Source organism: Danio rerio, chromosome 25 (assembly GCF_052040795.2).
Source record: "Danio rerio strain M-AB ecotype USA chromosome 25, GRCz13ab, whole genome shotgun sequence".
NCBI lineage: Eukaryota > Metazoa > Chordata > Actinopteri > Cypriniformes > Danionidae > Danio > Danio rerio.
The window spans coordinates 26,519,130-26,544,881 of NC_141045.1; the positions used below are offsets into that span (position 1 = coordinate 26,519,130).

The following is a 25,752-nucleotide window of genomic DNA, read 5'->3' on the forward strand; positions in this document are numbered from 1 at the left end:
GTCCCACCCAGCAATGCCATCAGGTCCAATGACTACTCCCTGGTAAATACAGAATAAATTTAGTATATGTGGAATAAAAAAAGACTAAATCAAATTAAGTTCTTAATGTATCTTACCTGAGCCTCAACAGAGAGACTGTCTCCAGAGTCGGATGGCTGTGACGGCACTGAGGGGGCTCGGCTAGGAAGCTGTCCTTCTCCACCAGCTGATGTGGACGGCTCAGCCAGTGATGCTGGGGACTGAGGCAGAGGCGAAGATGAGGGGCTGTTACTGAGATCACGGCAGGGGTCATCCTCATACAGCACTGGAACTGTGATGTCCTCCATGATCTCCTCCTCGAACCCCTCATCTTGTAGATCCTCGTCATCTACTTCCTCCACCAGCCTGTCTTCCTCCTCTGGGTTCTGGAGCACCGGAGTCAGGGTTTTGCCGGTCTGGCTGTAAAGGTACTCTATTCCCAGCAATTCACCTTAAAGAATAAAACAATAAAAAAAAACATATATTAAATAAAACTAATAATAAAGTAAATATTTAGATAAACATTTTGTGAAGTACATTAAAGCTTAATAAATCACTTATATAACAACTAGTTAATGAATTTCTTGCCTGTATATGCTCCAGGAGGGTGATAACGGTTATCCCAGGGCTTCCCCAAGACTGCTCGGCTAAGCCTGTCCACAGCCTCTCTCATGGCACTGCCATATGACCGTATGGAGGATGCTCCTTTTATGGTGCTTTCCATCCGGTCATCATTCCAGCGCATCAAGCCCTCAAGGAGATAGGCCTGAAAATGCGCATCACTGGCACTGGTCCCTGGAAATTAAAATAGTTAAAAATATGTGAAGAATTAATTAACATGTTATTAGGTTATGTACTAACATTTAAATTATTGTCATTATAAACAGAGTTACTTGTCAGGCAAGACAGCTTTGTCAATGCTGATAACATCACAAATGTTATTTAAATGTTTAATAATGTTACATTAAAGCAATGGAAGTTATCACAGTGCTTATATGTTTTACAAAATAAAACAATCCAAATGTATGTAATACCTGGAATAAAACGGTTTAGGTGGAGGTGGAAGGACTCCAAAGATGTAGAGCCACGGGCACACCTGTAACAACACAGCTCCACACTGCCTTTCTTCAGTGTCCCTGTCTTCATGTACAGTGGAAAGTTCTCTGGGTCTTGAATGCACTGTATATGCTTCTGCTGTTCCTTCCATATCTGCTGGATCCGTTCGTGGTCCAGCAGAGGAACACCCAGAGTGTCCTTCCCATGCTCGCTGTCAAAATGGTCCAACAGCTTTCCAATCAGACAGGTGGTCTCCTCCACACCTCTGGTCCTCCTACGGCAGTGCAGTGCTAGCTCCCTCCGGTTTATGCGAGCACTGAGAGCCGTTTGTGAAATGTGGCCAGTCTTTTTTGCCGCCAGCTCACCTTCCTTTGCCTGGCGAAGAGCGGCCACATCTTCTGGATCCCACTGAAAGATGCACGTGGACAGACGTGCCATGAAGATGCCGTAGAGCGGATGAGCTTCTGTCGTGACACCTGCAGCAAACCGGCGCATAAAATGCCAGATGTCAAGGCGCACTTCAAGCTCATCCCACTCCCGAAACATGATCTTCACCGGAGACTGGCCGTGCTGACTGCAGCAATCTCTGTCCACGTACATTACTTTCGGGGCTGCCTCTCCTGCCTCCCGGTAACGCTTCATCAGCCCGGCCGCCATTGGGTCCAGTCCATGACCCTCGGCAGCTGACAGCACAGAGACAAGGACTTGACCGTGTTCGTTCCCCACATTAGTGCACCAGGCAGCTGTTCCCGCAGCAGCACCTGCAAGTTTCTTTGTGATCTATTAGGAAAAATAAAACTGTGTTAAATATGTACGCACACATATCCATATCTGGCAAATGTCTGGATATAAACATACCTTTTTTGTGGAGTCCATCTTTAGAACACAGCCAAAGACGGAGGTGATTTTGGCTTTGACCTCGTGCAGTCGCCCCAGAACATCCCTGGCATAGACGGCTAACAGCCACTTAGGTTTGGGTATGGCAGGTAAGAGGGGAGGCTCAGCAAACACAGGAGGTTGCACAAGGGAGGACCTTGTGAATGGTTCACAGGCAGTCAGGTACTGCAAGACTCGCTGTGTCCATGCCTCACTGTGTTGCTCCATCAGCTTTTTGAAAAGCTGAGTCACACTGTTGCCCAGTGTCCTCTCCCTCATCATCCTAACTACCCGGTTGTCACATGAGTATCTAAGGAAACAACATTATAATCAGGGAAATGCTTTGTTTGCTAAAAATTAACACAATTAAAATATTGGCATTATGAATTACCTGTATGTCAGCAAAGCTGGGAACTGACTACGGTGGCCAATATCCAGCTGTCCTAAGATGTCCTCGGACCAGGCAGGATACTTCTTTTTGCACCGCTTGCACTCCAGATACTCAGTGGCAAGGTCGTACCAGCCGTCGATGTCGAGGACCTTGCGCACCGTGCGGTAAATTCCAGCAGCTGTTAGTCTGTGCTTACCACAGCTTAGGCGAACACAGACAAGTGGAAACAACCACATCTTCAGCGGCATCCACAGAAAAATTGGTCGGCAGAAGAAGAGGTCAGGAGAGGCAGGTGGCTGCGTGTTAATTAGAGGGGGCTGGGGAGGATACCACCAAAGCTTCAGCTGGGACACTAGCTCTGGCTTGCCGGTTTTTAAGTTTGTTTTAAATACCGTGTTCCGGATCCACTCATGCTGGAAAGGGGGAAGCTGATCTTTCCAGTGAACAGGAAGCTCAACTGGTGGCTGATGATGTTGAAGATCTGGTGTTTTTGCTGTTTCCGCTGATGGAGACGGATTGGCACAGGCCTCTGAGTGAATAGTAACAAACAATTTATGGTTAACAATATTATGATGACTGTTGCTTTTGATAGTAAGGTGCCACAAATTATGCCCATGAACAGCCAGTGAAGCAATAGTTTTGGATAAGTATTATTATTAATATGGGTATACTTAGAAATACAAGTTAAGAGAATGGTACTGTTAGGAAGCAAAGAAATTAGTGTGCACTTTATTGATGAAAGGGATATGGAATTAACACAATTCTCTGCGAATGAGAATCATATGAAATGGAGTAAGTAAAATGAGGCATGATTAGTATAAATTATTGAAGCACAAAGACATGAAGCATGCACACAGATACAGTAAGGAAAAACTGCTCAGCTGATAATGACAGCAATGAATCACCACCATCTAAGAGAGTGAGTAATGAAGAGCAAGCGACGTGGAAAAGTTATCTGATGAATGTTCAATAATGATTAGTTCGGAAACGCAAATAAATACACTGAAACCTTTGAACATCCTTAAGGTTTTGAAGAAGTGCACTCAAAGAATGCATCCCGCTTGAGGCATGATGTGACAACTCTGTACTGTAGATAAAAATTTGATTCATTATTTTTTGTAAAAAAAAATACTTAGTGTGTTTTCACAAAATATTCTTATAACATTTTCATTTGTGTCGTGTGCCACACCTGCAAAGAGCTGTGCTTCACATTGTGATGCAGCAAACACCAGTTCTTCATCATCTTCAGCTGTGGATCTGGAAGTGCCTGGAGCATAAATCTTAAAAATATTACTGTGAAAAATACACACAGCCAAATGTACAATACGATGGTGCTTACTTACCAGTAGTAAAAAGCTGCCTTTGGGCCATACGTTTGGCTGGGGGTTCTGCTGTAGGAGGAGATACAGTGGACTGCAGTTTTGGATCTGGAAACAGAAAGTTTGACATAACAATAAATAAACACATATATAACTGCTGTTGGGATAATTCTGTATCATGCTCAGTATTCACTCTCCTACTTACAGGGTTTAACAGGTGACATCAGTTTTTTTGCCAGCTGTGAAGGAGACAAGTGCTTGCCCCTTGCCAACAGCGATTTCACAGTGGCAGTCTGCTGTACACCTGTTTGGATGGCTGCAGGTGGAGGAGCAGGGACACTGGATGCTGCAGGTGGAGGTGCAGAGACACTGGATGCTGCAGGTGGAGGTGCAGAGGCAGCAGCAGAAGCCAGTCTTTTCAGGACATACGTCTTGAAAAGTGCCATGTTGGTTTTTGGCCTGGCATCTGCCTTAACCAGGTACCTGATGAGGGCTTGGGCCTCCTTGCTCTGGTCCTCAAACACATCTTTCATGGACCGGCCCTTAAAGTCACCAAACTCCACCATCAAGCACCCTGTATCTCCTTTTGCCCTGGCTTCTGCTTGCATTTCCTGTTTCCTCTGGTACTTCTCTACTTCTTCTGCAATCTCCCTGATGGAGGAAGTGTACTGAAGAAACAGGTGTTTGTTTTCTGACAAGGGTGTTGTCTGCAGCTTCTCATCAGAAATGCTAAGCACCAGGTACACCGCATACCCCAGAGCATGCTCTAGGAGCCATCTAAATCTTTGGCCCTGGTACTTGCCAAACTGAATCTTGCAGTGAGCCAGAACTAAAAACTGGTCACTGGAGTCTCCACCATTGCTGCTGACGAAAGCAGTGGCCTCTGCCAGCACCTCTTCCTTGGGTTTGGCCCTTCCAGACTCCCTGCTTACAAGGCGCTCTGCCTCTGCAGATGGCCCCAAGAGGAGTCTGCTTGATGTTGCTGATTGGCGGCGGAAAATCGGGTATGCGTACATTTTTTTCTGAAAAAAAAAAACATTAGAGAGAACATTACCTAGAGCAATCAGAAAGATACATGTACATTAAGTGTGAAACAATAATTTAACAAGGTAGATATAATCCATATTATTGCAGTAGTAAATATGACCATGACCATAAAATAAACTTCTGGTGAATTTTCTACAGATATGCCTAATATATGCATGGTAGTACAACTTAAAATCCATATAAATAAATGAGAAACAACAGAAATTAAAACATTAAGTTATAATATACACATTAAACTCTTAAGTCTTTACATTATGACTTTTATAAATAAAATGTTTGTACTTCAGCTATTTAATATAACTATTCTGTTGTGTAATATATCTGAAAACACAAGTAATAAAATAAACAAAATACAATATATGCTTATAATATTTTTACAATAGATTTATAAAATACAATACAATCTAATTACTAAATATATATCATATATTGTCATGAACAAGTGTTAAACTCAAATGTTTTTAAAGTTTGTGCAGTTGTCTTTATAAATATAACTTTGTTTTACCTAAAATAGAATTATTTTAAAAGTATAGAATTATTTGCTAAATTAAATGTTTAAGAAAAAACTGTTTAACTCTGTATTTCATGCAATTACATTATAAGTAACTGTAACTGTACATTTAAATACAGTAACGTTAGCTTTTTAGAGTGTACACCGCGATTATAGGGCCCAATATTGCTAGGTCGAATGGGGGCATTATTATTCTAAACAAATATCAGAACATTTTGTTTAATCGTTTAACCAAATGGCGATGATTCCACCTTTTCTGATCACTAGCGACATGTTGCTCTGTATTTATCATGGGAAACATTACCGTTTTACAAGTTATGAAGAAAACATCTGCCGTAACGTTAACTTGCTGTCGATTGTAACTTATCATTTAACAGAAATACACACAGTATAATAAACTAATAATAAACTAATAATAAAGTAGCGTTACATCTGGCTTACCTGATTCAAAGATGACGATTATAATAAAAGCGTCGTGTGATTGGTCAAAAGTAAGCCATCGAGGAGAAACGCGATTGGTCAAACATACGTCACAGCAAAAAGAAATGCGATTGGTCAAAAGTAAGCCACTGAAGTAAAACGCGATTGGTCGACATGACGTCAGCGCAAAGACAAACGCGATTGGTCAAAAGTAAGCCACAGGGGTTAAACTCTATTGGTCAAAAGTAAGCCACCGAGGTGAGACGTGATTGGCTCATGTGGGCTTACTTTGGGCTTACTTTGGCTCTGTAGACGGGATGCTGCAGGCGCAAGCGAGAGGTAACGGGATCGATGCCCGCATTCTCCACATGAATCTCCGCATCTGTTTTCATGCCTTTCACACTGGCTTTCATTGCATACCTGGTTGCACCTTAAAGGGCCATGAAACCCCCTCGTTTCAGCAGGGTGTTTTCACACCTCTACTTTGGAAAAAGTCAGAAAAGTGGGCGTGTCCAGCTCTGTTTAGGGGGGAGTGTCGGAGGAACTAAAGTGGGATGGTGTGGGAGTGTCTATTTGGGCACGCGCGAGTTTCAGTCAAAATACACACACATGAGAAAGTGATGGTGTTTAACCTACATGGATATCTGTAGTCGAATTATTTGCCAAATTAATAAATGTTGGACTTTAACAGCAGTTTGGCTCTTTCATTCAGGGAATTAATTCATGCCCCTCGCGACAAACGCGATATTTGATTCGAGGATCTGCTCTAAGCGTGTATTTTTTCATGCAATGTTTGATACCGCACGGCGAATGAGAGAGAAAAAAAAACTCTGCATTTCCCGGAAACTTAGATGCTCTCGGCAGGTAGCGTCAGAAAGCCGCGTGTGTTATTCCGGTCACAAAATGCGGTGCTATGTTTGCACTCAGTGCAATAGTTAACTTAATTCGATATCAACAAACTGAATAAACAAAGAGCACTGGTCGCTCACTTACCAAATCTGTAGAGACAGGACAATCACCAGCAACTAGAGCCGCGTCTTTATGAAGAGGAGACTAACGTTACAAGCGAATCCGGATTTCAGCGTTTGCAGATGAGAACAGCTCTCAGGTAAACAATGTTCCTCCTTAGACACGTAAGTTATTGTTGTCGAGCGTCGCGTACACTGTTAATCCACACGTGAACCAGCTGAGCTCTCACAGAGAGAAAATGAAAACGAAACTTAATGGCAGCAAACTATAAAACAACACTTCACGCTTGTTTTGCCAACACAACGTGGCGTCTCTGTGGCGTTAACACGGTGACGCTAATGAATATTAATGAAGTTGCACAATAGAGCGCGCTGATTGGTTTGACCCAAGCCTTACTCATGCATTAATGCATCACACTGTAAGACGTAATAAGACTCACTCTGGCACAGACGTCCAGTCTGCACGCTGGAATACACGCTATTATGTCATGACCGTGACGCAGCTTCAAAAATTCGTTTCAAACAGGAAGTACGAATTTGCTTGAAATAACGCAAAAACAACCAATTTACACTTTTTAGTGAAATATAGGTGTCCTAATAGTGTTTTTAGCACTGTGGGACACATATACGACTGTCAACAGCTCAAAAAATGTGTTTTGGTGTTTCGTGACCCTTTAAGACTTTATAGTGAAACTTCTTACGTCAGCTTTGCCGGTTCCTGTCTAGTGATTATCATTGCAACCCTTCAGAAGCCCTATCAAGTCACAGTTTTCTTTTAGTCAATGGCGTGTCCGCAGTGGGACATCAAAGCGCTAAACATATTGAAGATTGCTGTCGATTAGGCCATTGGAATCATCACCAGAAGCGACGTGACCGTCTGGGAGGAAGATGGCGTTTTGGTCAAGTGGAAGCAGGTGGACTTAAGTGTGAAGCAGCTAGGCTTTTTGAGTGACTTTCGGTTCCCTGACCCTCATGCCAAAAACTGAACGACAACGCTGCTTTGCCGAAACCCGGGATTGAACCAGGGACCTTTAGATCTTCAGTCTAACGCTCTCCCAACTGAGCTATTTCGGCTGTCTTGTCTCAACTGCTCTGCAGCATGGATGTCGGTGAGACCTAGCAGAGCTCTTGAATGCGTCTGAGGTACAGGAGGGTAAAAGTTTGGCCAGTACGGGTATCGAACCCACGACCTTGGCGTTATTAGCACCACGCTCTAACCAGCTGAGCTAACCGGCCACTTTCTGCACACTAACATAGAAATCCAGGGCACTGCCAATGTGGAGTGATTTAGGGATAACTCGTCATTCGGCATGCAGGACTCCTGACACGTTCCCTGGAGCAGGACCGGGTAGGACCTTTTAAAAAAAGCATGCTATTCCAAGCAATTTGACGAATAAATATCAAGCAGGGCAAAGGGGCCACCGCAGAGCAGATGTGGTCTTTTTTTTCTTTTTTGATTACGTCAAAAATAGCCAAATGTTTTTCCAGCGAGGGGAATTAGCTCAAATGGTAGAGCGCTCGCTTAGCATGCGAGAGGTAACGGGATCGATGCCCGCATTCTCCACATGAATCTCCGCATCTGTTTTCATGCCTTTCACACTGGCTTTCATTGCATACCTGGTTGCACCTTAAAGGGCCATGAAACCCCCTCGTTTCAGCAGGGTGTTTTCACACCTCTACTTTGGAAAAAGTCAGAAAAGTGGGCGTGTCCAGCTCTGTTTAGGGGGGAGTGTCGGAGGAACTAAAGTGGGATGGTGTGGGAGTGTCTATTTGGGCACGCGCGAGTTTCAGTCAAAATACACACACATGAGAAAGTGATGGTGTTTAACCTACATGGATATCTGTAGTCGAATTATTTGCCAAATTAATAAATGTTGGACATTAACAGCAGTTTGGCTCTTTCATTCAGGGAATTAATTCATGCCCCTCGCGACAAACGCGATATTTGATTCGAGGATCTGCTCTAAGCGTGTATTTTTTCATGCAATGTTTGATACCGCACGGCGAATGAGAGAGAAAAAAAAACTCTGCATTTCCCGGAAACTTAGATGCTCTCGGCAGGTAGCGTCAGAAAGCCGCGTGTGTTATTCCGGTCACAAAATGCGGTGCTATGTTTGCACTCAGTGCAATAGTTAACTTAATTCGATACCAACAAACTGAATAAACAAAGAGCACTGGTCGCTCACTTACCAAATCTGTAGAGACAGGACAATCACTAGCAACTAGAGCCGCGTCTTTATGAAGAGGAGACTAACGTTACAAGCGAATCCGGATTTCAGCGTTTGCAGATGAGAACAGCTCTCAGGTAAACAATGTTCCTCCTTAGACACGTAAGTTATTGTTGTCGAGCGTCGCGTACACTGTTAATCCACACGTGAACCAGCTGAGCTCTCACAGAGAGAAAATGAAAACGAAACTTAATGGCAGCAAACTATAAAACAACACTTCACGCTTGTTTTGCCAACACAACGTGGCGTCTCTGTGGCGTTAACACGGTGACGCTAATGAATATTAATGAAGTTGCACAATAGAGCGCGCTGATTGGTTTGACCCAAGCCTTACTCATGCATTAATGCATCACACTGTAAGACGTAATAAGACTCACTCTGGCACAGACGTCCAGTCTGCACGCTGGAATACACGCTATTATGTCATGACCGTGACGCAGCTTCAAAAATTCGTTTCAAACAGGAAGTACGAATTTGCTTGAAATAACGCAAAAACAACCAATTTACACTTTTTAGTGAAATATAGGTGTCCTAATAGTGTTTGGGACACATATACGACTGTCAACAGCTCAAAAAATGTGTTTTGGTGTTTCGTGACCCTTTAAGACTTTATAGTGAAACTTCTTACGTCAGCTTTGCCGGTTCCTGTCTAGTGATTATCATTGCAACCCTTCAGAAGCCCTATCAAGTCACAGTTTTCTTTTAGTCAATGGCGTGTCCGCAGTGGGACATCAAAGCGCTAAACATATTGAAGATTGCTGTCGATTAGGCCATTGGAATCATCACCAGAAGCGACGTGACCGTCTGGGAGGAAGATGGCGTTTTGGTCAAGTGGAAGCAGGTGGACTTAAGTGTGAAGCAGCTAGGCTTTTTGAGTGACTTTCGGTTCCCTGACCCTCATGCCAAAAACTGAACGACAACGCTGCTTTGCCGAAACCCGGGATTGAACCAGGGACCTTTAGATCTTCAGTCTAACGCTCTCCCAACTGAGCTATTTCGGCTGTCTTGTCTCAACTGCTCTGCAGCATGGATGTCGGTGAGACCTAGCAGAGCTCTTGAATGCGTCTGAGGTACAGGAGGGTAAAAGTTTGGCCAGTACGGGTATCGAACCCGCGACCTTGGCGTTATTAGCACCACGCTCTAACCAGCTGAGCTAACCGGCCACTTTCTGCACACTAACATAGAAATCCAGGGCACTGCCAATGTGGAGTGATTTAGGGATAACTCGTCATTCGGCATGCAGGACTCCTGACACGTTCCCTGGAGCAGGACCGGGTAGGACCTTTTAAAAAAAGCATGCTATTCCAAGCAATTTGACGAATAAATATCAAGCAGGGCAAAGGGGCCACCGCAGAGCAAATGTGGTCTTTTTTTTCTTTTTTGATTACGTCAAAAATAGCCAAATTATTTTCAAGCGAGGGGAATTAGCTCAAATGGTAGAGCGCTCGCTTAGCATGCGAGAGGTAGCGGGATCGATGCCCGCATTCTCCACATGAATCTCCGCATCTGTTTTCATGCCTTTCACACTGGCTTTCATTGCATACCTGGTTGCACCTTAAAGGGCCATGAAACCCCCTCGTTTCAGCAGGGTGTTTTCACACCTCTACTTTGGAAAAAGTCAGAAAAGTGGGCGTGTCCAGCTCTGTTTAGGGGGGAGTGTCGGAGGAACTAAAGTGGGATGGTGTGGGAGTGTCTATTTGGGCACGCGCGAGTTTCAGTCAAAATACACACACATGAGAAAGTGATGGTGTTTAACCTACATGGATATCTGTAGTCGAATTATTTGCCAAATTAATAAATGTTGGACTTTAACAGCAGTTTGGCTCTTTCATTCAGGGAATTAATTCATGCCCCTCGCGACAAACGCGATATTTGATTCGAGGATCTGCTCTAAGCGTGTATTTTTTCATGCAATGTTTGATACCGCACGGCGAATGAGAGAGAAAAAAAAACTCTGCATTTCCCGGAAACTTAGATGCTCTCGGCAGGTAGCGTCAGAAAGCCGCGTGTGTTATTCCGGTCACAAAATGCGGTGCTATGTTTGCACTCAGTGCAATAGTTAACTTAATTCGATACCAACAAACTGAATAAACAAAGAGCACTGGTCGCTCACTTACCAAATCTGTAGAGACAGGACAATCACTAGCAACTAGAGCCGCGTCTTTATGAAGAGGAGACTAACGTTACAAGCGAATCCGGATTTCAGCGTTTGCAGATGAGAACAGCTCTCAGGTAAACAATGTTCCTCCTTAGACACGTAAGTTATTGTTGTCGAGCGTCGCGTACACTGTTAATCCACACGTGAACCAGCTGAGCTCTCACAGAGAGAAAATGAAAACGAAACTTAATGGCAGCAAACTATAAAACAACACTTCACGCTTGTTTTGCCAACACAACGTGGCGTCTCTGTGGCGTTAACACGGTGACGCTAATGAATATTAATGAAGTTGCACAATAGAGCGCGCTGATTGGTTTGACCCAAGCCTTACTCATGCATTAATGCATCACACTGTAAGACGTAATAAGACTCACTCTGGCACAGACGTCCAGTCTGCACGCTGGAATACACGCTATTATGTCATGACCGTGACGCAGCTTCAAAAATTCGTTTCAAACAGGAAGTACGAATTTGCTTGAAATAACGCAAAAACAACCAATTTACACTTTTTAGTGAAATATAGGTGTCCTAATAGTGTTTTTAGCACTGTGGGACACATATACGACTGTCAACAGCTCAAAAAATTTTGGTGTTTCGTGACCCTTTAAGACTTTATAGTGAAACTTCTTACGTCAGCTTTGCCGGTTCCTGTCTAGTGATTATCATTGCAACCCTTCAGAAGCCCTATCAAGTCACAGTTTTCTTTTAGTCAATGGCATGTCCGCAGTGGGACATCAAAGCGCTAAACATATTGAAGATTGCTGTCGATTAGGCCATTGGAATCATCACCAGAAGCGACGTGACCGTCTGGGAGGAAGATGGCGTTTTGGTCAAGTGGAAGCAGGTGGACTTAAGTGTGAAGCAGCTAGGCTTTTTGAGTGACTTTCGGTTCCCTGACCCTCATGCCAAAAACTGAACGACAACGCTGCTTTGCCGAAACCCGGGATTAGCCAGGGACCTTTAGATTTTCAGTCTAACGCTCTCCCAACTGAGCTATTTCGGCTGTCTTGTCTCAACTGCTCTGCAGCATGGATGTCGGTGAGACCTAGCAGAGCTCTTGAATGCGTCTGAGGCACAGGAGGGTAAAAGTTTGGCCAGTACGGGTATCGAACCCGCGACCTTGGCGTTATTAGCACCACGCTCTAACCAGCTGAGCTAACCGGCCACTTTCTGCACACTAACATAGAAATCCAGGGCACTGCCAATGTGGAGTGATTTAGGGATAACTCGTCATTCGGCATGCAGGACTCCTCACACGTTCCCTGGAGCAGGACCGGGTAGGACCTTTTAAAAAAAGCATGCTATTCCAAGCAATTTGACGAATAAATATCAAGCAGGGCAAAGGGGCCACCGCAGAGCAGATGTGGTCTTTTTTTTCTTTTTTGATTACGTCAAAAATAGCCAAATTTTTTTCCAGCGAGGGGAATTAGCTCAAATGGTAGAGCGCTCGCTGCGCAAAGGAAGGGGCCCAATCTTCTCGCTCACTCGCAAGCGAACAAGTCGCAAAAAACGGAAAAATGCGACAAATTTCGCTTGCAGTAGTGTTCGCGGCTTTGTGACTGTGCATAATGTGGTATTTTGGTTGCATATTGCATGTCATTCTAAATGTCATTTGTTGCGTGCTGGATTCGAACACACGATCTGTGTAACACAATATCCAATCAGTGTCGGTTTCAGCGGAGCCAATCAGCTGCGCTCTTGTTGAAATTTTACTGACGTAACACAGGCAATTATATTGATATTACTATTATGTGGATATTGTTCTTAAAAAGCTTATTACGTTAATTAAAAACGAATGAAAATGTTTCAATTAAACATATTTATGCATGCTTATGTATATATAAGTATTATATATATATATATATATATATATATATATATATATATATATATATATATATATATATATATATATTTTATATTTCTTTATGTAATAATAACTTTAAATGAATGCACACAAAAACAAGTAATATGCAAAATGGTTTATTAAAATGAATACAAATATATATAAATTGTAAAACAATGTAAAAAAACTAAATAAAAACATATCTTAATATATAAACTATATAATATACAATAAATAAAAACAATACAATATATATTTATTTATTATGCACATATAATATATTAAAACAATACTATATATAAATATATTTATTTATTATACACAATATATAAAAACAATACTCTCTATATATATTTATTTTTATACACACAATATATTAAACAATAATATGAATAAATAATAAAATGCAAGAGTGGGGGCACGTAATATATAAAATATAGTTTTTAAGCAATGTATAAAATGTTATTTTTTTAAGAAATATAAATATATTTTTACATAAAATGCACACAAATTTTAAATAAGTACACACAAGACAAAATAAGAGTGGGCCTATGTAATATAAAAGTCTATAAAGTCTATAAAGTGCTACTTTAAAAGGCTACATATTAACACACAAAAATTAAATTAAATGAGGGAAAGAGAGAGTACCCATGTAACATTTACAAATATATATACAGCAATTTGTACTTTATTCTGGAGCCGGAGTTTGTCCTTTATTTTGCTGGCGCTGTTCTGCCAACCAGTCCTCTAAGGATTTGCCATTTGAAGTTTGCAGACAAAATGTGGCATTACCAAATCGGCTATGGCCAAACTCCTTAGTCTTGGGTTGCCCACATTTGCTGCAAACATTAAAAGTAACCGCACGCACATACTTCCTTTTGTGGACTCCACTTTCCTTCTCCTGCAGGTGGAGCAGGTGCAGGTGGAGGAACAGCAGGTGCAGGTGGAGCAGGTGCAGGTGGAGGAACAGCAGGTGCAGGTGGAGCAACAGCAGGTGCAGGTGAAGCTGGGACTGCACTGGATGTTGGTGCAGCAAATGATGGAATCACCATTGACACACTCATGTCTGGGTTAAAAACAAGTGTGCCAAACAATGATCCAGGTCCTGAAATGGGCTTCACAACACCTGGTGCTGTGGGGGGTGGTGCAATGGGGCACACCGTGCTGGGGGCCGGTGGAAAGGAGCACACCGTGGTGGGGGCAGACACAATGGTGCGCACTGTGGTGGGGGCCGGCGCAATAGGGCGCACTGTGGTGGAGGCTGGTATGACGGGGCACACTGTGGTGGAGGCTGGCGAGATGGGGCGCACTGTGGTGAAGGTCGGTGTGACGGGGCACACCATAGTAGGGGCCGGTGCAATGTGGCAGACTGTGGTGGGGGTTGGCGCGATGGGGCATACCGTCGTGGGGGCCGGTGGGAAGGAGCACACCGTCGTGGCATCTGGCAGGAAAGAGCAAACTGTGGTGGTTGCTGAAGCAGACTTTCGTCCAGGTCGAAGAAGAGGTGCCTGTCCTTCTTTATTTGGAGGAAAAACAAACTGGTGTTTGGGGCCTGATGTTGACGGTGCCTCGTCCAATTTTTCCCTCGGCAAAGGAAGCTGCGTATCTGCCACAGCAATTGGATTAAGTGGAGTCAGTCCCTGAGTGAGTACACTCATTTCCTGATCCTTTTGCCTCCGTTGAAACCTGATAATAAATGATATGTATTATTCATATATATTAATTTAGAAATATTCAGGTAATTTAAAGAAAATAATGTGCTTTGCTTACCACTGAATGAGCGTCTTCTGGTTTAGCTCAAAAAGCTGGATCACTGTTTCATCCATTAGCCTGCGACTGCCAAGCACCAGATCCCGGATGTGGTGGTAATCGGTCAGTATTTTAGACCACCTGGGGGTGCGAACACCAGCCTTCTTGGAAGTGGACTTGTGTACGGCACACAGCTTTGTACAAATGGCCTCAACCAAGCGGCTGGTGCTAGGCCACTGTGCTGGACCCCCAGGATGTCCAATCAGACAACGTTTGACGCTCTCCACACCTGGAGTGACTCCGGAGCGCTTTGGTGCCTTAAAGCGCCCATGCGTCAGCTGAGGCTGATGTCGAGGCTGGTAGTTGATGCGCTGTTTATCAACATCCAGGAGAGCTGTCCACAGCTGGATGGCCTCTGTCACCTGCAGGTCAGTGAGGTAAGGAGCCTCACGAAGACCTACCAAATAAGCAGCCAGATCCTGGACCTTGTCCCACCCAGCAATGCCATCAGGTCCAATGACTACTCCCTGGTAAATACAGAATAAATTTAGTATATGTGGAATAAAAAAAGACTAAATCAAATTAAGTTCTTAATGTATCTTACCTGAGCCTCAACAGAGAGACTGTCTCCAGAGTCGGATGGCTGTGACGGCACTGAGGGGGCTCGGCTAGGAAGCTGTCCTTCTCCACCAGCTGATGTGGACGGCTCAGCCAGTGATGCTGGGGACTGAGGCAGAGGCGAAGATGAGGGGCTGTTTCTGAGATCACGGCAGGGGTCATCCTCATACAGCACTGGAACTGTGATGTCCTCCATGATCTCCTCCTCAAACCCCTCATCTTGTAGATCCTCGTCATCTACTTCCTCCACCAGCCTGTCTTCCTCCTCTGGGTTCTGGAGCACCGGAGTCAGGGTTTTGCCGGTCTGGCTGTAAAGGTACTCTATTCCCAGCAATTCACCTTAAAGAATAAAACAATTAAAAAAAAACATATATTAAATAAAACTAATAATAAAGTAAATATTTAGATAAACATTTTGTGAAGTACATTAAAGCTTAATAAATCACTTATATAACAACTAGTTAATGAATTTCTTGCCTGTATATGCTCCAGGAGGGTGATAACGGTTATCCCAGGGCTTCCCTAAGACTGCTCGGCTAAGCCTGTCCACAGCCTCTCTCATGGCACTGCCATATGACCGTATGGAGGATGCTCCTTTTATGGTGCTTTCCATCCGGTCATCATTCCAGCGCATCAAGCCCTCAAGGAGATAGGCCTGAAAATGCGCATCACTGGCACTGGTCCCTGGAAATTAAAATAGTTAAAAATATGTGAAGAATTAATTAACATGTTATTAGGTTATGTACTAACATTAAAATTATTGTCATTATAAACAGAGTTACTTGTCAGGCAAGACAGCTTTGTCAATGCTGATAACATCACAAATGTTATTTAAATGTTTAATAATGTTACATTAAAGTAATGGAAGTTATCACAGTGCTTATATGTTTTACAAAATAAAACAATCCAAATGTATGTAATACCTGGAATAAAACGGTTTAGGTGGAGGTGGAAGGACTCCAAAGATGTAGAGCCACGGGCACACCTGTAACAACACAGCTCCACACTGCCTTTCTTCAGTGTCCCTGTCTTCATGTACAGTGGAAAGTTCTCTGGGTCTTGAATGCACTGTATATGCTTCTGCTGTTCCTTCCATATCTGCTGGATCCGTTCGTGGTCCAGCAGAGGAACACCCAGAGTGTCCTTCCCATGCTCGCTGTCAAAATGGTCCAACAGCTTTCCAATCAGACAGGTGGTCTCCTCCACACCTCTGGTCCTCCTACGGCAGTGCAGTGCTAGCTCCCTCCGGTTTATGCGAGCACTGAGAGCCGTTTGTGAAATGTGGCCAGTCTTTTTTGCCGCCAGCTCACCTTCCTTTGCCTGGCGAAGAGCGGCCACATCTTCTGGATCCCACTGAAAGATGCACGTGGACAGACGTGCCATGAAGATGCCGTAGAGCGGATGAGCTTCTGTCGTGACACCTGCAGCAAACCGGCGCATAAAATGCCAGATGTCAAGGCGCACTTCAAGCTCATCCCACTCCCGAAACATGATCTTCACCGGAGACTGGCCGTGCTGACTGCAGCAATCTCTGTCCACGTACATTACTTTCGGGGCTGCCTCTCCTGCCTCCCGGTAACGCTTCATCAGCCCGGCCGCCATTGGGTCCAGTCCATGACCCTCGGCAGCTGACAGCACAGAGACAAGGACTTGACCGTGTTCGTTCCCCACATTAGTGCACCAGGCAGCTGTTCCCGCAGCAGCACCTGCAAGTTTCTTTGTGATCTATTAGGAAAAATAAAACTGTGTTAAATATGTACGCACACATATCCATATCTGGCAAATGTCTGGATATAAACATACCTTTTTTGTGGAGTCCATCTTTAGAACACAGCCAAAGACGGAGGTGATTTTGGCTTTGACCTCGTGCAGTCGCCCCAGAACATCCCTGGCATAGACGGCTAACAGCCACTTAGGTTTGGGTATGGCAGGTAAGAGGGGAGGCTCAGCAAACACAGGAGGTTGCACAAGGGAGGACCTTGTGAATGGTTCACAGGCAGTCAGGTACTGCAAGACTCGCTGTGTCCATGCCTCACTGTGTTGCTCCATCAGCTTTTTGAAAAGCTGAGTCACACTGTTGCCCAGTGTCCTCTCCCTCATCATCCTAACTACCCGGTTGTCACATGAGTATCTAAGGAAACAACATTATAATCAGGGAAATGCTTTGTTTGCTAAAAATTAACACAATTAAAATATTGGCATTATGAATTACCTGTATGTCAGCAAAGCTGGAAACTGACTACGGTGGCCAATATCCAGCTGTCCTAAGATGTCCTCGGACCAGGCAGGAAACTTCTTTTTGCACCGCTTGCACTCCAGATACTCAGTGGCAAGGTCGTACCAGCCGTCGATGTCGAGGACCTTGCGCACCGTGCGGTAAATTCCAGCAGCTGTTAGTCTGTGCTTACCACAGCTTAGGCGAACACAGACAAGTGGAAACAACCACATCTTCAGCGGCATCCACAGAAAAAGTGGTCGGCAGAAGAAGAGGTCAGGAGAGGCAGGTGGCTGCGTGTTAATTAGAGGGGGCTGGGGAGGATACCACCAAAGCTTCAGCTGGGACACTAGCTCTGGCTTGCCGGTTTTTAAGTTTGTTTTAAATACCGTGTTCCGAATCCACTCATGCTGGAAAGGGGGAAGCTGATCTTTCCAGTGAACAGGAAGCTCAACTGGTGGCTGATGATGTTGAAGATCTGGTGTTTTTGCTGTTTCCGCTGATGGAGACGGATTGGCACAGGCCTCTGAGTGAATAGTAACAAACAATTTATGGTTAACAATATTATGATGACTGTTGCTTTTGATAGTAAGGTGCCACAAATTATGCCCATGAACAGCCAGTGAAGCAATAGTTTTGGATAAGTATTATTATTAATATGGGTATACTTAGAAATACAAGTTAAGAGAATGATACTGTTAGGAAGCAAAGAAATTAGTGTGCACTTTATTGATGAAAGGGATATGGAATTAACACAATTCTCTGCGAATGAGAATCATATGAAATGGAGTAAGTAAAATGAGGCATGATTAGTATAAATTATTGAAGCACAAAGACATGAAGCATGCACACAGATACAGTAAGGAAAAACTGCTCAGCTGATAATGACAGCAATGAATCACCACCATCTAAGAGAGTGAGTGAGAAGAGCAAGAGACGAGGAAAAGTTATCTGATGAATGTTCAATAATGATTAGTTCGGAAACTCAAATAAATACACTGAAACCTTTGAACATCCTTAAGGTTTTGAAGAAGTGCACTCAAAGAATGCATCCCGCTTGAGGCATGATGTGACAACTCTGTACTGTAGATAAAAATTTGATTCATTATTTTTTGTAAAAAAAAATACTTAGTGTGTTTTCACAAAATATTGTTATAACATTTTCATTTGTGTCGTGTGCCACACCTGCAAAGAGCTGTGCTTCACATTGTGATGCAGCAAACACCAGTTCTTCATCATCTTCAGCTGTGGATCTGGAAGTGCCTGGAGCATAAATCTTATATTTACAATATTACTGTGAAAAATACACACAGCCAAATGTACAATACGATGGTGCTTACTTACCAGTAGTAAAAAGCTGCCTTTGGGCCATACGTTTGGCTGGGGGTTCTGCTGTAGGAGGAGATACAGTTGACTGCAGTTTTGGATCTGGAAACAGAAAGTTTGACATAACAATAAATAAACACATATATAACTGCTGTTGGGATAATTCTGTATCATGCTCAGTATTCACTCTCCTACTTACAGGGTTTAACAGGTGACATCAGTTTTTTTGCCAGCTGTGAAGGAGACAAGTGCTTGCCCCTTGCCAACAGCGATTTCACAGTGGCAGTCTGCTGTACACCTGTTTGGATGGCTGCAGGTGGAGGAGCAGGGACACTGGATGCTGCGGGTGGAGGTGCAGAGACACTGGATGCTGCAGGTGGAGGTGCAGAGGCAGCAGCAGAAGCCAGTCTTTTCAGGACATACGTCTTGAAAAGTGCCATGTTGGTTTTTGGCCTGGCATCTGCCTTAACCAGGTACCTGATGAGGGCTTGGGCCTCCTTGCTCTGGTCCTCAAACACATCTTTCATGGACCGGCCCTTAAAGTCACCAAACTCCACCATCAAGCACCCTGTATCTCCTTTTGCCCTGGCTTCTGCTTGCATTTCCTGTTTCCTCTGGTACTTCTCTACTTCTTCTGCAATCTCCCTGATGGAGGAAGTGTACTGAAGAAACAGGTGTTTGTTTTCTGACAAGGGTGTTGTCTGCAGCTTCTCATCAGAAATGCTAAGCACCAGGTACACCGCATACCCCAGAGCATGCTCTAGGAGCCATCTAAATCTTTGGCCCTGGTACTTGCCAAACTGAATCTTGCAGTGAGCCAGAACTAAAAACTGGTCACTGGAGTCTCCACCATTGCTGCTGACGAAAGCAGTGGCCTCTGCCAGCACCTCTTCCTTGGGTTTGGCCCTTCCAGACTCCCTGCTTACAAGGCGCTCTGCCTCTGCAGATGGCCCCAAGAGGAGTCTGCTTGATGTCGCTGATTGGCGGCGGAAAATCGGGTATGCGTACATTTTTTTCTGAAAAAAAAAAACATTAGAGAGAACATTACCTAGAGCAATCAGAAAGATACATGTACATTAAGTGTGAAACAATAATTTAACAAGGTAGATAATCCATATTATTGCAGTAGTAAATATGACCATGACCATAAAATGGACTTCTGGTGAATTTTCTACACATATGCCTAATATATGCATGGTAGTACAACTTAAAATCCATATAAATAAATGAGAAACAACAGAAATTAAAACATTAAGTTATAATATACACATTAAACTCTTAAGTCTTTACATTATGACTTTTATAAATAAAATGTTTGTACTTCAGCTATTTAATATAACTATTCTGTTGTGTAATATATCTGAAAACACAAGTAATAAAATAAACAAAATACAATATATGCTTATAATATTTTTACAATAGATTTATAAAATACAATACAATCTAATTACTAAATATATATCATATATTGTCATGAACAAGTGTTAAACTCAAATGTTTTTAAAGTTTGTGCAGTTGTCTTTATAAATATTACTTTGTTTTACCTAAAATAGAATTATTTTAAAAGTATAGAATTATTTGCTAAATTAAATGTTTAAGAAAAAACTGTTTAACTCTGTATTTCATGCAATTACATTATAAGTAACTGTAACTGTACATTTAAATACAGTAACGTTAGCTTTTTAGAGTGTACACCGCGATTATAGGGCCCAATATTGCTAGGTCGAATGGGGGCATTATTATTCTAAACAAATATCAGAACATTTTGTTTAATCATTTAACCAAATGGCGATGATTCCACCTTTTCTGATCACTAGCGACATGTTGCTCTGTATTTATCATGGGAAACATTACCGTTTTACAAGTTATGAAGAAAACATCTGCCGTAACGTTAACTTTCTGTCGATTGTAACTTATCATTTAACAGAAATACACACAGTATAATAAACTAATAATAAACTAATAATAAAGTAGCGTTACATCTGGCTTACCTGATTCAAAGATGACGATTATAATAAAAGCGTCGTGTGATTGGTCAAAAGTAAGCCATCGAGGAGAAACGCGATTGGTCAAACATACGTCACAGCAAAAAGAAATGCGATTGGTCAAAAGTAAGCCACTGAAGTGAAACGCGATTGGTCGAAATGACGTCAGCGCAAAGACAAACGTGATTGGTCAAAAGTAAGCCACAGGGGTTACACTCTATTGGTCAAAAGTAAGCCACCGAGGTGAGATGTGATTGGCTCATGTGGGCTTACTTTGGGCTTACTTTGGCTCTGTAGACGGGATGCTGCAGGCGCAAGCGAGAGGTAGCGGGATCGATGCCCGCATTCTCCACATGAATCTCCGCATCTGTTTTCATGCCTTTCACACTGGCTTTCATTGCATACCTGGTTGCACCTTAAAGGGCCATGAAACCCCCTCGTTTCAGCAGGGTGTTTTCACACCTCTACTTTGGAAAAAGTCAGAAAAGTGGGCGTGTCCAGCTCTGTTTAGGGGGGAGTGTCGGAGGAACTAAAGTGGGATGGTGTGGGAGTGTCTATTTGGGCACGCGCGAGTTTCAGTCAAAATACACACACATGAGAAAGTGATGGTGTTTAACCTACATGGACATCTGTAGTCGAATTATTTGCCAAATTATTAAATGTTGGACTTTAACAGCAGTTTGGCTCTTTTATTCAGGGAATTAATTCATGCCCCTCGCGACAAACGCGATATTTGATTCGAGGATCTGCTCTAAGCGTCTATTTTTTCATGCAATGTTTGATACCGCACGGCGAATGAGAGAAAAAAAAAACTCTGCATTTCCCGGAAACTTAGATGCTCTCGGCAGGTAGCGTCAGAAAGCCGCGTGTGTTATTCCGGTCACAAAATGCCGTGCTATGTTTGCACTCAGTGCAATAGTTAACTTAATTCGATACCAACAAACTGAATAAACAAAGAGCACTGGTCGCTCACTTACCAAATCTGTAGAGACAGGACAATCACCAGCAACTAGAGCCGCGTCTTTATGAAGAGGAGACTAACGTTACAAGCGAATCCGGATTTCAGCGTTTGCAGATGAGAACAGCTCTCAGGTAAACAATGTTCCTCCTTAGACACGTAAGTTATTGTTGTCGAGCGTCGCGTACACTGTTAATCCACACGTGAACCAGCTGAGCTCTCACAGAGAGAAAATGAAAACGAAACTTAATGGCAGCAAACTATAAAACAACACTTCACGCTTGTTTTGCCAACACAACGTGGCGTCTCTGTGGCGTTAACACGGTGACGCTAATGAATATTAATGAAGTTGCACAATAGAGCGCGCTGATTGGTTTGACCCAAGCCTTACTCATGCATTAATGCATCACACTGTAAGACGTAATAAGACTCACTCTGGCACAGACGTCCAGTCTGCACGCTGGAATACACGCTATTATGTCATGACCGTGACGCAGCTTCAAAAATTCGTTTCAAACAGGAAGTACGAATTTGCTTGAAATAACGCAAAAACAACCAATTTACACTTTTTAGTGAAATATAGGTGTCCTAATAGTGTTTTTAGCAGTGTGGGACACATATACGACTGTCAACAGCTCAAAAAATGTGTTTTGGTGTTTCGTGACCCTTTAAGACTTTATAGTGAAACTTCTTACGTCAGCTTTGCCGGTTCCTGTCTAGTGATTATCATTGCAACCCTTCAGAAGCCCTATCAAGTCACAGTTTTCTTTTAGTCAATGGCGTGTCCGCAGTGGGACATCAAAGCGCTAAACATATTGAAGATTGCTGTCGATTAGGCCATTGGAATCATCACCAGAAGCGACGTGACCATCTGGGAGGAAGATGGCGTTTTGGTCAAGTGGAAGCAGGTGGACTTAAGTGTGAAGCAGCTAGGCTTTTTGAGTGACTTTCGGTTCCCTGACCCTCATGCCAAAAACTGAACGTCAACGCTGCGTTGCCGAAACCCGGGATTGAACCAGGGACCTTTAGATCTTCAGTCTAACGCTCTCCCAACTGAGCTATTTCGGCTGTCTTGTCTCAACTGCTCTGCAGCATGGATGTCGGTGAGACCTAGCAGAGCTCTTGAATGCGTCTGAGGCACAGGAGGGTAAAAGTTTGGCCAGTACGGGTATCGAACCCGCGACCTTGGCGTTATTAGCACCACGCTCTAACCAGCTGAGCTAACTGGCCACTTTCTGCACACTAACATAGAAATCCAGGGCACTGCCAATGTGGAGTGATTTAGGGATAACTCGTCATTCGGCATGCAGGACTCCTCACACGTTCCCTGGAGCAGGACCGGGTAGGACCTTTTAAAAAAAGCATGCTATTCCAAGCAATTTGACGAATACATATCAAGCAGGGCAAAGGGGCCACCGCAGAGCAGATGTGGTCTTTTTTTTCTTTTTTGATTACGTCAAAAATAGCCAAATTTTTTTCCAGCGAGGGGAATTAGCTCAAATGGTAGAGCGCTCGCTTAGCATGCGAGAGGTAGCGGGATCGATGCCCGCATTCTCCACATGAATCTGTTTTCATGCCTTTCACACTGGCTTTCATTGCATACCTGGTTGCACCTTAAAGGGCCATGAAACCCCCTCGTTTCAGCAGGGTGTTTTCACACCTCTACTTTGGAAAAAGTCAGAAAAGTGGGCGTGTCCAGCTCTGTTTAGGGGGGAGTGTCGGAGGAACTAAAGTGGGATGGTGTGGGAGTGTCTATTTGGGCACGCGCGAGTTTCAGTCAAAATACACACACATGAGAAAGTGATGGTGTTTAACCTACATGGACATCTGTAGTCGAATTATTTGCCAAATTATTAAATGTTGGACTTTAACAGCAGTTTGGCTCTTTTATTCAGGGAATTAATTCATGCCCCTCGCGACAAACGCGATATTTGATTCGAGGATCTGCTCTAAGCGTCTATTTTTTCATGCAATGTTTGATACCGCACGGCGAATGAGAGAAAAAAAAAACTCTGCATTTCCCGGAAACTTAGATGCTCTCGGCAGGTAGCGTCAGAAAGCCGCGTGTGTTATTCCGGTCACAAAATGCCGTGCTATGTTTGCACTCAGTGCAATAGTTAACTTAATTCGATACCAACAAACTGAATAAACAAAGAGCACTGGTCGCTCACTTACCAAATCTGTAGAGACAGGACAATCACCAGCAACTAGAGCCGCGTCTTTATGAAGAGGAGACTAACGTTACAAGCGAATCCGGATTTCAGCGTTTGCAGATGAGAACAGCTCTCAGGTAAACAATGTTCCTCCTTAGACACGTAAGTTATTGTTGTCGAGCGTCGCGTACACTGTTAATCCACACGTGAACCAGCTGAGCTCTCACAGAGAGAAAATGAAAACGAAACTTAATGGCAGCAAACTATTAAACAACACTTCACGCTTGTTTTGCCAACACAACGTGGCGTCTCTGTGGCGTTAACACGGTGACGCTAATGAATATTAATGAAGTTGCACAATAGAGCGCGCTGATTGGTTTGACCCAAGCCTTACTCATGCATTAATGCATCACACTGTAAGACGTAATAAGACTCACTCTGGCACAGACGTCCAGTCTGCACGCTGGAATACACGCTATTATGTCATGACCGTGACGCAGCTTCAAAAATTCGTTTCAAACAGGAAGTACGAATTTGCTTGAAATAACGCAATAACAACCAATTTACACTTTTTAGTGAAATATAAGTGTCCTAATAGTGTTTTTAGCAGTGTGGGACACATATACGACTGTCAACAGCTCAAAAAATGTGTTTTGGTGTTTCGTGACCCTTTAAGACTTTATAGTGAAACTTCTTACGTCAGCTTTGCCGGTTCCTGTCTAGTGATTATCATTGCAACCCTTCAGAAGCCCTATCAAGTCACAGTTTTCTTTTAGTCAATGGCGTGTCCGCAGTGGGACATCAAAGCGCTAAACATATTGAAGATTGCTGTCGATTAGGCCATTGGAATCATCACCAGAAGTGACGTGACCGTCTGGGAGGAAGATGGCGTTTTGGTCAAGTGGAAGCAGATGGACTTAAGTGTGAAGCAGCTAGGCTTTTTGAGTGACTTTCGGTTCCCTGACCCTCATGCCAAAAACTGAACGTCAACGCTGCTTTGCCGAAACCCGGGATTGAACCAGGGACCTTTAGATCTTCAGTCTAACGCTCTCCCAACTGAGCTATTTCGGCTGTCTTGTCTCAACTGCTCTGCAGCATGGATGTCGGTGAGACCTAGCAGAGCTCTTGAATGCGTCTGAGGCACAGGAGGGTAAAAGTTTGGCCAGTACGGGTATCGAACCCGCGACCTTGGCGTTATTAGCACCACGCTCTAACCAGCTGAGCTAACCGGCCACTTTCTGCACACTAACATAGAAATCCAGGGCACTGCCAATGTGGAGTGATTTAGGGATAACTCGTCATTCGGCATGCAGGACTCCTCACACGTTCCCTGGAGCAGGACCGGGTAGGACCTTTTGAAAAAAGCATGCTATTCCAAGCAATTTGACGAATACATATCAAGCAGGGCAAAGGGGCCACCGCAGAGCAGATGTGGTCTTTTTTTTCTTTTTTGATTACGTCAAAAATAGCCAAATTTTTTTCCAGCGAGGGGAATTAGCTCAAATGGTAGAGCGCTCGCTTAGCATGCGAGAGGTAGCGGGATCGATGCCCGCATTCTCCACATGAATCTCCGCATCTGTTTTCATGCCTTTCACACTGGCTTTCATTGCATACCTGGTTGCACCTTAAAGGGCCATGAAACCCCCTCGTTTCAGCAGGGTGTTTTCACACCTCTACTTTGGAAAAAGTCAGAAAAGTGGGCGTGTCCAGCTCTGTTTAGGGGGGAGTGTCGGAGGAACTAAAGTGGGATGGTGTGGGAGTGTCTATTTGGGCACGCGCGAGTTTCAGTCAAAATACACACACATGAGAAAGTGATGGTGTTTAACCTACATGGACATCTGTAGTCGAATTATTTGCCAAATTATTAAATGTTGGACTTTAACAGCAGTTTGGCTCTTTCAATCAGGGAA

The 25,752-nt window shown here is 43.6% G+C and overlaps 1 protein-coding gene and 13 non-coding genes across 14 annotated transcripts in view; 4 read left to right on the top strand and 10 right to left on the bottom strand.

The window, feature by feature from the left end:
* Positions 1-25,752, top strand: part of LOC147837713 (uncharacterized) — a 977,861-nt gene that overhangs the window by 385,203 nt on the left and 566,906 nt on the right. The window lies entirely within an intron of this gene.
* Positions 7,608-7,680, bottom strand: trnaf-gaa (transfer RNA phenylalanine (anticodon GAA)). Its single transcript has one exon. It is a non-coding gene; the product is annotated as a tRNA-Phe (tRNA).
* trnai-aau (transfer RNA isoleucine (anticodon AAU)) lies at positions 7,769-7,842 on the bottom strand. The gene has a single exon. It is a non-coding gene; the product is annotated as a tRNA-Ile (tRNA).
* Positions 9,763-9,835, bottom strand: trnaf-gaa (transfer RNA phenylalanine (anticodon GAA)). The gene has a single exon. It is a non-coding gene; the product is annotated as a tRNA-Phe (tRNA).
* Positions 9,924-9,997, bottom strand: trnai-aau (transfer RNA isoleucine (anticodon AAU)). The gene has a single exon. It is a non-coding gene; the product is annotated as a tRNA-Ile (tRNA).
* Positions 10,253-10,325, top strand: trnaa-agc (transfer RNA alanine (anticodon AGC)). The gene has a single exon. It is a non-coding gene; the product is annotated as a tRNA-Ala (tRNA).
* Positions 11,924-11,995, bottom strand: trnaf-gaa (transfer RNA phenylalanine (anticodon GAA)). Its single transcript has one exon. It is a non-coding gene; the product is annotated as a tRNA-Phe (tRNA).
* On the bottom strand, positions 12,084-12,157 carry trnai-aau (transfer RNA isoleucine (anticodon AAU)). Its single transcript has one exon. It is a non-coding gene; the product is annotated as a tRNA-Ile (tRNA).
* On the bottom strand, positions 22,685-22,757 carry trnaf-gaa (transfer RNA phenylalanine (anticodon GAA)). The gene has a single exon. It is a non-coding gene; the product is annotated as a tRNA-Phe (tRNA).
* trnai-aau (transfer RNA isoleucine (anticodon AAU)) lies at positions 22,846-22,919 on the bottom strand. The gene has a single exon. It is a non-coding gene; the product is annotated as a tRNA-Ile (tRNA).
* trnaa-agc (transfer RNA alanine (anticodon AGC)) lies at positions 23,175-23,247 on the top strand. The gene has a single exon. It is a non-coding gene; the product is annotated as a tRNA-Ala (tRNA).
* trnaf-gaa (transfer RNA phenylalanine (anticodon GAA)) lies at positions 24,841-24,913 on the bottom strand. Its single transcript has one exon. It is a non-coding gene; the product is annotated as a tRNA-Phe (tRNA).
* trnai-aau (transfer RNA isoleucine (anticodon AAU)) lies at positions 25,002-25,075 on the bottom strand. The gene has a single exon. It is a non-coding gene; the product is annotated as a tRNA-Ile (tRNA).
* Positions 25,331-25,403, top strand: trnaa-agc (transfer RNA alanine (anticodon AGC)). Its single transcript has one exon. It is a non-coding gene; the product is annotated as a tRNA-Ala (tRNA).